Raw genomic sequence first — 10,660 nt, 5'->3', positions numbered from 1 at the left:
ACCTGCTCGTGATGCATCTGTAGATGCATGACAAGGTGCTGTTAGCCTTCCTGACCGCTTCCCTACATTGTCGGCCTATGTTCGTGTTGAAGTCTATAATGACTCCAAGATCCTTTTATGCCTCAGTGCTGATGAGAAGGGAGTTCCTCAGCCTATAGGTATGGTGCTGCTTCTTTTTCCCTAGGTGCAGTACCCTGCACTTTGTCAGTATTGAGTCCCATCTGACTGTGTAGGCATCAACACCACAATCTCCTAATTTTTTTAATGAGAATGGGGTGAGAGACAGTATTGAAGGCCTTCCTGAAGTCCAGAAAGACTACGTCCACCGTGACACCTGTGTCCAAGGATTTTGTGACTGGTCATAGAAGGTCACCAGGTTGGTCTTACAGGACCTGCCTCAAATGAACCCATGTTGGTTGCCCCTAAGCGTACACTTCCCTGCTTGCCCCTCGCAGATGTGCACCTGGATAATTTTCTCAAAGAGCTTCCCTAGGACTGAGGTAAGACTAACAGGCATATAATTTCCTGGGTCCTCCTTCCTCCCTTTTTTGAAAATGGGGACCGCATTGGCCCTTTTCCAGTCCTCTGGCACCTTGCCAGAGCACCATGAGTGCTTGTAAAGCTGTGCCAGGGGTCCTGCAATGACCTCTGCTAATTCCCTCAGCACTCTGGGGTGGAGATCGTCAGGACCTGCTGATTTAAACATGTGCAGTCCCACCAGAAGGTCCCTGACTAGGTCCTCTCTGACCGTGGGCCTGGCTGCGCCTCCCCTGGGACCATTGGGGATCCCGGTGTGGGGGATGATCTGGTCTCTGCTCAGAAAAATGGAGGCAAAGAAATTTATTAAATAGGTTAGTGTTGATGTCTGGTGCGACCACCAGATTTCCTAGCGTGTCCTGAAGAGGCCCCACATTACCCAGAACCTTCTTTTTACCCCCTGTGTATTTAAAAAAGGGTTTCTTGTTATCCTTGATCCGGGTTGCTAGTCCCAGTTCCATCTCCGCCTTGGCCTTCCTAACAGCTCCCCTACAATCCCGAGCAACAGAGGTATAGTCCTTCCTGGTGACGGCCCCTCCCTTCCATTGGGTGTATGCCTCCTTCTTAGCTTTGAGACATTCCTGGATGATTTTGGTGAGCCATGGGGGCTTTTGAGCACTCTTGCCCCCTTAGATCAGTGTTGGAATTGCCACCCTTTGGGCTTGGAAGATTTGTCTCCTTCAGGAATGACCACTCTTCTTGGACTCCCAACTCCCCACCCCTCTGGGACCTCAGTGCCTCCCTGACCTAGTCTCCTTAGCTCAATGAAATCTGCCCTCCTGAAGACCAGAGCTGCTGTCTTGCTGCAGGATACACAGCAAGGAACCTACAACCCCTAGAAAGCACAACTAAGAGCTAATAGTCATCTAAGTCACTGGAAGCAAACCCTTTTGGCGGGCATAAATTAGTCCCACAACCTCCCCAAGGGACACTCCAATCCCCTCCCCCTGCCCAACCTGCTTCTCTTCTTCCTACTCTCAGCCTCATGCTCCCTACCTTATCTACTGCTCTGCTTTATGCTTCCTTCCCCATGCTTCCTGCCTAACCTGCTACTTGCTTTCTGCTCCCTGCTATCCCCCCAGTATGCTGTGCATCACCCATAGAGGCTGCCTATGCCATTTGTGGCACTCATGCCTCAGGTTGGCCAACCCCTGAACTAATGATTTGCTTTACAACTCAAGTTAAGTTGTGAAGACAATAACACCATGCACATCCTTTGCACTTACTCCCTATTATTATGTACTCTTTAAAAATGTGACTTGATTGATTATGGCAGCTATGTTAAGAAGCTGATTCACTATTTAAATGTTTGAGTAGAGAGACTAGAGCAGTGTGGTCTGCTCATAGAAATAGCTAAGAGAAATTATGGTAAGGCAGGGATGGTTTTTATAAATGCTCTGGAATGCAAAGTAATGACTTACTGAGACAAAACATGTGATCAGACATTGCTTAAAAGCCAAGGTTGGTGTGATATTAGCACAAGAGAACCTCTGAAAGACCAAGAAATTAACTAAGTGGGGATTTAGCAGAGGTCCTGGCCTACATCTTGCATTCCTGCTAAAGACCTATTTTCATGCCAGTTCACAAAAAAACTGGCCTTCATGGTGAACATAATCCATGTAGATTCTGATGGCAAATAGGGAATTTCAAGTGAACTGAAGAGGAATAGAATTAGATCTAGACCTACAATGAGGTGGGACCAGCTGGGATCTACCTATATAGCTTCTGTTGCAAGCCCTCCATGGAGCTAGAATAACTAGACAAGCCCTTATGTTCTTTATGATTTAACCAGGACAACCAGATACAGGTTGATTAGGACTATGGAAAGATTTCAGCGATGATCTGGATCTTTAGGTGATCTTTTGGAACATCTTCAAAATGTGTTTCTCATCTTACAAATGCAAGTGTCGTCTTTTATGCTTCTATCACAGTTTATAGAATCTAGGTTTTTTAGGTTTTTTTACTTCAAGGTGTAAAAACTAATCGTACTATCCTGGTTTTCCTGGTCACATTCAAAACAGTGTAGCATCGTCTTTTGACCCCTTCCTAATTTTGGACAATAATTGTCCTTATATGGATAAGAGCACAGGCAGATCTGGGGGGATGCAGTAGTACAGTTGCACCTTTCCCTCCCCCCTTTGATTCCTGCTTCACCCAAAGTTTAAAACCAACTGCATGGAAGAGGTAGCAGCATTTCTCTTTTGGCAGCAGTGAAATAGTTATTTCATGGTTATAATCTGTCTGATTCCTTCTACAGTCTTCGTTTAGCATATTAATGCAGATTCCAATAAAGTTATATTTGTTTTTGTTTTTATCTTAAACTGAACAATTTAGCCCTGGGGCCCTAGCATATGAATAAAGCTCCTAGTTTCTTTTACCTCTGGAAAATATGTGGTATGCTGTAGCAAGACCCCCAGAACGTATTTAAAAATACATTCCCTCTCCTTCCCCAACCATTTATGACTTTCTCTCTGCCCTCTCTATCCCTTATAAGTAGCTATAAGTAGTCATAGATAGATAAGCTCTTGTATTCCATAATTGTAACAAGCCCCATTTATATTGTAAATAGTGTTGTTATTTTTGTATTGATTTTTACTCTTTTATATTGATATTGTATTATTTAGGCCTGTATCTGTAAATTAGCCAAAGTAATGTTAAGTCTCCATCTTGTCTTGTCAAGCCTCCATTTTGTGTCCCCTGCCCAGGCAGACCCTATTGTAATTGTGTTGCAACTTTTTACTCATACCTACCACTCCTATGTAAACTGGTTCCTGAATGAATGAGAGTGCTTAAGACATAATGGTAACAGGCCTAAAAATTGGTCCTACTGAATGACTGGACCATCAGCTTAATGACTGGACCATCAATGACCATTAACAAACCTACCACCGCCTTGCATTGACTCTCCCTGAAACCACAGACCCAGTCCCAGGACCAGAGACAAAACCCAACATTTGAAAGATAAAGACCCTCCAAGAAACCAGCAACATGGAAACAAAGGACAGAATAGAAACCAGCAACTCCACCATTGTATCCCACTGGACAATGAGGACACCTGGAACTTCATGACTTCATCTGAGCAGGACTGGCCCTTTCCTCGGCCTGTCCTCCCCATCGGAGTCGCAGGTAACCCACCCCTATAAAAGGGGTTGTAGAGTGTGACCTCCTTGGGACGCCCTCTCTATCTGGACCAGCACTATGCCATGCCACTTATCCACTCAGAGGCCCTGCTGGTGACCCCCTCTGGACAACACCTTGCTGGAGAAGACCATCGAGAATGCTGGCCATCAAGGATTGCTGGCCATTGAGGATCAACTCTCAGCCTGGGATAGGTAGTTATCACCCGCATCTTCCCTCCAAACAAGGGACCTGAGCTCTGTTTCTATTCACCTTGACTCCAATTCCTCTACTAAACCTTTTTCCTCCTGCTACTATTGTGCGAGTGCTTGTGGGACTTTGTGTGCGAGTGTGTGTGGCAACCAATAACTTCATGGTCTGTATATTGTGTTGCCTGTCTAGTAAAACTGATATTTTTGGACCCCAAGCTGGTCTTTGTCTAGCTGCAGGCTCCCCACTTAATCTCTACTCTCTTTGCCTCTGCCTCTGACCCAACCTCATGTCTAACTCCCACCCCTCTGTCCTCTGTCCCTCTGCTCCCTGTCCCGGCTCTCCCTCTATGTCCTGGCCTCTCTGCTGGCTTCCTGCTCTCCCAGCTCACCACTGCTCCACTACCTCCACCTCCCAGCTTTCTTTCCCTGGCTTTTATTTTCCTCCACCTCCTGGCTCTCTACCCCGGCTTTCCACACTGCCTCTTCAGCTTTTCTGCTGGCTCTTCCCCCACCAGCTTCCTACCTCCACCTCTGCTGCCTCCACTCTCTTGGCTTCACGGCCAGCTCTCCCAGTCCCATCTCCAGTGCCTCCTCTGCCCAGGGCCCCAAGTTCCCCCATGTCACCAAGCACCCCAATTACCCCCAGGTTCCCCCTAGTCTTAACACGCACAGCCACTGAAGTGTGTGTTTGCATATGTGTATATGTGTACATGTGTGCACCCATAGTATTGTATGTGCAGTTTGTGTGTGTGTGTATATAACTTTGTGTCTCACCCTCCTGCCCAACAGCGTGATATTGAGATCCTGAGCGTTGATCTGGTATGTGTCAAGTCAGCAATGCTATATCTAATGATGAACCTTCCCAACTGCACCCCCCTTTTCAGAATCCTAAATCTGCCCATGGATAAAAGATCCATCACTTAAATTCCTTCCCTCAAATGCAAATTCCCATTCAGCTTCTAGATGATCCTTTGAAGCTTACTGTTTCCATGACATCTACAAATCATGCCTGTCTAGCATTGATTACATGCAACTACAGAGAACTACTACATAGCTTTCACTGTCTTTACTGTACTGTTGCATTCCTACCTCACACTTTGCTGTGTTGAGATATCAGCTTTCCATTGTAGAAAACATTTTAAACTATACTTACAGGGAGTAATATTATATACAAACTCAAATTGGTAAATCATCTCTGCAATATCAAATTAGGTTGGAAAAAATAATACAAAATGATGAAGAAAATAAGGGAGTCTAAATTGCTCCAAGGTAATTCTCAAAATTTGAGAGAAGCAAGAATTTTTAAGGCCATATTTTTAACTGGACTAACTTGATGGTTGGGATAAAGTTAGACAAATTTTCTAATATAAGGTGTTCTTCATCAGGTCAGAGGAGGGAAGCAAGCACAGTAATTGTTTAAGAACAATGGGTAGAGCTGTGAAATTGAAGAGGGGAGAAATTCCCAGAGGTAGCAAACAAACAATTAGCAGGGGAAAAAAGAAGCTTGATTACTGGGAGATCAGGACTTATCCAAAGGAAGGAAGGTCATTATCATCTGTAGGTTGTAGGAAGAATTTCAAGAATCCAATAGATTAGTGTGTCATTGAACCAATATTGGTGTTCAGTCCTTAGCTCCTAGTGTCCAGCCAGCTTCTGAATTTTTGTTCCAAGCTCACACTTTGAAAGTGTTTGGTAGATTTTTCCTTGAGCATGAGGTTAGTGAGGTCTGAAAGGGAGTGGCTGTTCTGTTTAAAAAAAAAAAAAAAAAAAATGCTCCTACTGATGTATGTTTGTCTCTTCCCTTAATATTTTTTTCTGTGAGACTTTCATAGTTGCTGTTTAGTTTAACCCACATAGCTACCATGAGGGCATTTGGTGCATTGGATCAGATGTATCATATTTTAGGAAAGGCATGTGCAGGATCCAGGGATTCTGATGGGTTTGTTGTAGGGGATGTTGCTTGTAGTATCAATGGAGATCTGTTGACAGATTAAACATCTGTTGTTAAGGCAAGTCTGTGTCCCATTTGATGTCTGTTGAGCAGTGGGGAGTTTGCTTCTGATGATGAGTTGGTCAAGTTTAGGGGGTGGTTTGAAAGACAGTAGTGGAGGGGTTGGAAATATTTCTTTCAGGGTCTGAGGTTTGTTAAGTATAGGCTGTAGCTGTTTGACAGTTCTTCTAATCTGTTCCAGTGTGGGGTGGTAGGTGACCACCAGAGATGTGCAGTCATAGTAGGGTTTCTTTTTGTATTGTATCTGGTCACTGTGGGTATTTGGGTGGCTCATTCCAATTTATTTTTGTTTTAATTAAAACAGTTACAAGTACTTGAATTTCTCTTGAATGGAAAAGCAAAAAAAAAAAAAGTTGTATAAAGCACAGATTTTTTGAATTAAGCAAGCAGATGAATATAAGCAAATCTGCCTATCTTTTTAAAAATAAAACCTAAAACAGAAAAAGTGCTCATGAATATATATGCCAGGTTTTTGCCCAATATTATCAACAATGCCATAAAGAATTTTCTTACCAAATTGTATTGGCTTTCCTTGGCCATTCAATAATCCCCAACCCTAGAAGCAAGTGTCTCCCACAGTAAAACTGATTCAACTAGGCCACAGATGCTGTCCAGTGAAGACATTTTATTGCTTAAGTATTCTATTTTCTTTCAACAGCTCACTAGTTAGAGCCATGTATTCTTATGTCATGAAAAACCTAAGATCTGGAACATCTAAATATCTCAAAGAAAGCAATTGTTACTGTAGTCCCAAAGAAAGATAGATATTAAAAAAAGCATTCTTAAAGACCATTCTCACTCCCAAATGCCAACAGCAAAATAGTATCCGAGTTTGCACCCAAAGAAAAGAGTTGCCCTGGTACTCCATTTTATTCATGCTGATCACCAGTTATGTTCATAACCCTGCACCTAGTAACAGTACTCTATGAGTGTTAATCATAGCGCTTTATTTACAATGGAACAGGAAGAGACACTTATCTTCAGCTTTGTTTCAAAAAAGCTATAGGCAGAATTTTCTGGGATTATGTTTAATCAACTAAAAGTGTAGCCCACGCTTCATGCTTCCTTATCAGCAAGCCAAAGATGATGTAGTCCAACCCCTTGTATAGAAAGTTGCAGAAAGTCACCCAGGAATTTCTGCATCAAGCCTATAACTTTTGCTTGTGTTATGGAGATTTTTTTTAAAGCAAGATCTTTGTTTTTCCTTTTTTCTAGAAAGATGCTCAGTTTACATGTTTAAACACCAAGTGACAGGGAATCCACTGCACTTCTACCTGTCTTGTTCCAGCAGTTAATTACTCTCCTTGTTAAAGAAATAAAAAGTGTAGTCTAAATTTATTCAGCCTTTGTCTCTAGCCACTAGATCACATTGTATGTTTCTGTGCTAAAATAAAGAATTCTCTGCAACCAGAAACCTTTCCCCAGTGCAGGTAACAGAGACATAGGACTGGAAGGGGTCTCCTGGGCTATCAGGTCCACTCCCCTCCATTCACAGGAAGTCAAGAATCCCTAAAATTGTGTTTTAAAAAGTTCCTTTAATCTTCTGTAAGGCTGTGATCAAGTCACTTAGTAATCTTGTCTTGGAGAACCTGAATAGTTTGTTCTCTACTTTTAAGGCAGGCTTTGGATCATTCTTGTGTCTCCTTTCTGAACCACTTACATTTCATCAATATTCTTTCTTGGAATTTGAACAACCAAAGTAGATACGATATTCCAGTGATGGCTACACTAATGTTTTATACAGGTATCCTGCTGTTTATACATTCAGGAAGTGCAAAACCCTCTTAATCACTCCATCACACAGCAAGTTCATGTTAAGTTGATCATCTGCCAGGATCATTAAATTCTTACCTGGTATTACTTGCCAAAATAATTCCCCAACTCATAAGTATGAGTTATATCCTTTGTTCCTAGATATAGGAGCTTACAGTTAGTATTGAAATGCATATTGTTTATATGATCTCAGTTTACCGTGCAATCTGGATTAGCCTGGATTATGTCTGTCTATTAGGTTTCTTATGCTTTACCCAGTTCATATGACAATCTTAGCATCATCATTTTTAGGGAATGGTAACCACAGTAAATAGTGGCCTGTGCAAAATGAGTTGGAGGGCTCAATTCAGTTGCTTTGAGGTCAGGCTTGCACATATCACAAAGACCACTCTCATAACTGGAACCAATTGTTGCTCCTTCTGGCAATCCCAGGAGCAGATACCAAGGATTCAGTGCTGAATGCTACACCCACAGAAATCAATAGCAAAACTCTGACTGACTTAAAAGAAATGGCATCAGGCCCTCAAGGAGCATGGAGACTGAAATATTCTGTCTCATATAAGGATCCCCTCTAGTTAGATTTGCAGCACAAGAACAGCACATTGTCCAGGAAGCTTACACTACTGCTGCCTATGGTGGTGATGAATAGAGGAACTACCTTTCACCAGCACTGAGCTCCTTCAAAAAAAAATGCCTCGACAGAAATCTCATTTAAATCCCCCACTGGCTAATTTTGTGACAGGCTACATTTTATATAGTCACTTGGGATCTATTCCAAAGGCTGAAGTCAATGGGCATCTTTCCATTGACAAATCAAGCAGTTCAGTATTTAAATATACTGTACGTTTATTTGGATCTGGACTTTGTCACTGTGTTTCCATGTGGAGGGGAAGATGATAATGGAGTCTGTTATTCATTTGATACAACCCTAATTATTTACAATTAATGTGCCTGGTGTCCTGTTTCCCTCCAAACACTAGGGACAAACAGCAGCAGGCAGTTTTCTTGCTTGCAGTTTTTTTTACTATCGTTTCAGAGAGCCCTGCGCCCTAAGAATGAGGATCTTAGGGCCATAGTCCCAAGAGCTTCCCTGGTTTCCCACTGACTTCTAACAAACATGCACCCCTCCCCTTGTAAGAACACCTTGCTGCATATGTGCACACCCCTCCTAGGACCACTTTGCCCAAAGATCTCCACTATCTCAGCCACCACCATAGAACCATAGAAAATTAGGGTTGGAAGGGACCTCAGGAGATCATCTAGTCCAACCCCCTGCTAAAAGCAGGATAGTCCCTAACTAGATCAATCCCATCCAAGGCTTTGTCTAGCTGGGTGTTAAAAACCTTGGAGGATAGAGATTCCACAACCTCTCTGGGTAACCTGCTTCCTACCCTCCTCGTGACCAGGGCCAGATACAGGCATGTGTGAACCAAGTGGTTGCCTGGGGCCTGGACAGAAAGGGGGCCTGAAAATGATCATTTAAAAATTATTATTATCATTATCTCTGGTGAAGGGGGGCCCAAAACTAAAAGTTTGCCCAGGGCCACCACAAGTCTAGACATGGCGCTGCTCGTGAGAGAGTTTTTCCTAATATCCAACCTAAACCTCCCTTGCTGCAACTTTAGTCCATTCCTCCTTGTTCTGTCATCTGCCACCACTGAGACCAGTCCAGCTCCATCCTCTTTGGAACCCCCCCCTCAGGTAGTTGAATACTATTGTTAAATCCGTCTTTCCTTCTGTTCTGCAGACGATATGCTCCCAGTTCCCTCAGCCTCTCCTCATCAGTCATGTGCCCCAGCCTACTACACATTTTTGTTACCCTCCACTGGACTCTCTCCAATTTGTCTACATCCTTTCTATAGTGGGGGAACCAAAACTGAACATTGTACTCCAGCTGTGGTCTCACCAGCACCAAATAGATGGGAAGAATCATTTTCCTCCATCTACTGGCAACACTCTTACTAAAGCAGCTCAACATGCCATTAGCCTTCTTGGCAACAAGGGTACGCTGTTGGCTCATATTCAGCTTATTGTCCACTGTAACTCCCAGGTCCTTTTCTGCAGAACTGCTGCCCAGCCAGTTGGCCCCAAGCCTGTATCAGCCATTGAATTGCTCTCCCACTTAGCTTGAGTGAAGGGTAGTTAGAACTGCCATCAGCTCTAAGAAGGTCCACGAGTGCCTGTAGATCAAAGATATGGTTGATGGTAGCCAGTAACTTTTAGCATACATATACACACGCTTTTACTATACCCTATTTCAAAGTAGATTGCACCTATTTTATTCAGTGCACATTCAGGACATTAACAAGGGCAGGAGAATTTCTCCATTTATATTCTGTGAAGTGTATTTCAAACAAAAAGTTTTTAATTAAAACTTGACATTTCTGAGTTGCCTGCTGGCATCTGCCAACATGCTGGAAAGTGACCTCCTATGTGACACTGACAGTATGGCAGCAGAGCATAAGAGACTGTAAAGTGAGTTTCTAGCTTATTTTAAAAGTGTTTTGACAGTCTGAAAATTTCTAATAAATGTACTCTGCACAGTAAAGTCCTTTTAATAAGCCCACTGGAGGCTCTTCGAGTCTCTGCAACCCAGCAACGACTGGTATCTTTGGGTACTACAAATTAAGCAGCTAAATGGAAAAAACCCCCAGCCCTACCAGCAAAGATTTTTATATCCTGAAAGGGGAGAAGAGCTAGAAGCTCCTTGAAACCCAACAGGGACTCTGCCGCTATTGTTAATCAATTTAACCTGGAAGATACTTGGACACTATGGCAATGAGCAGCAGTATAAAACCACAAGGTAGGGAAATAAAGCTAAATTTGTACGTCCACCAAACAGCAACATCTTTTATTATATTATTTTATTTCTTATTTGCCAGGTTTCCATAAACATCAGCCTCTATTCAGGAATGCACTTAAAACATGCTTCAAGTTAAGTATTAGCCCATTGACTTCAATATTTAGACACCTCAATATGCTGCATCAGGAATGCATGCTAGACATCCTT

This window comes from Gavialis gangeticus, unplaced genomic scaffold (assembly GCF_001723915.1).
Source record: "Gavialis gangeticus isolate Ggan-Ray unplaced genomic scaffold, GavGan_comp1, whole genome shotgun sequence".
In the NCBI taxonomy this organism is placed as follows: domain Eukaryota; kingdom Metazoa; phylum Chordata; order Crocodylia; family Gavialidae; genus Gavialis; species Gavialis gangeticus.
This window is presented reverse-complemented; position numbering follows the sequence as displayed.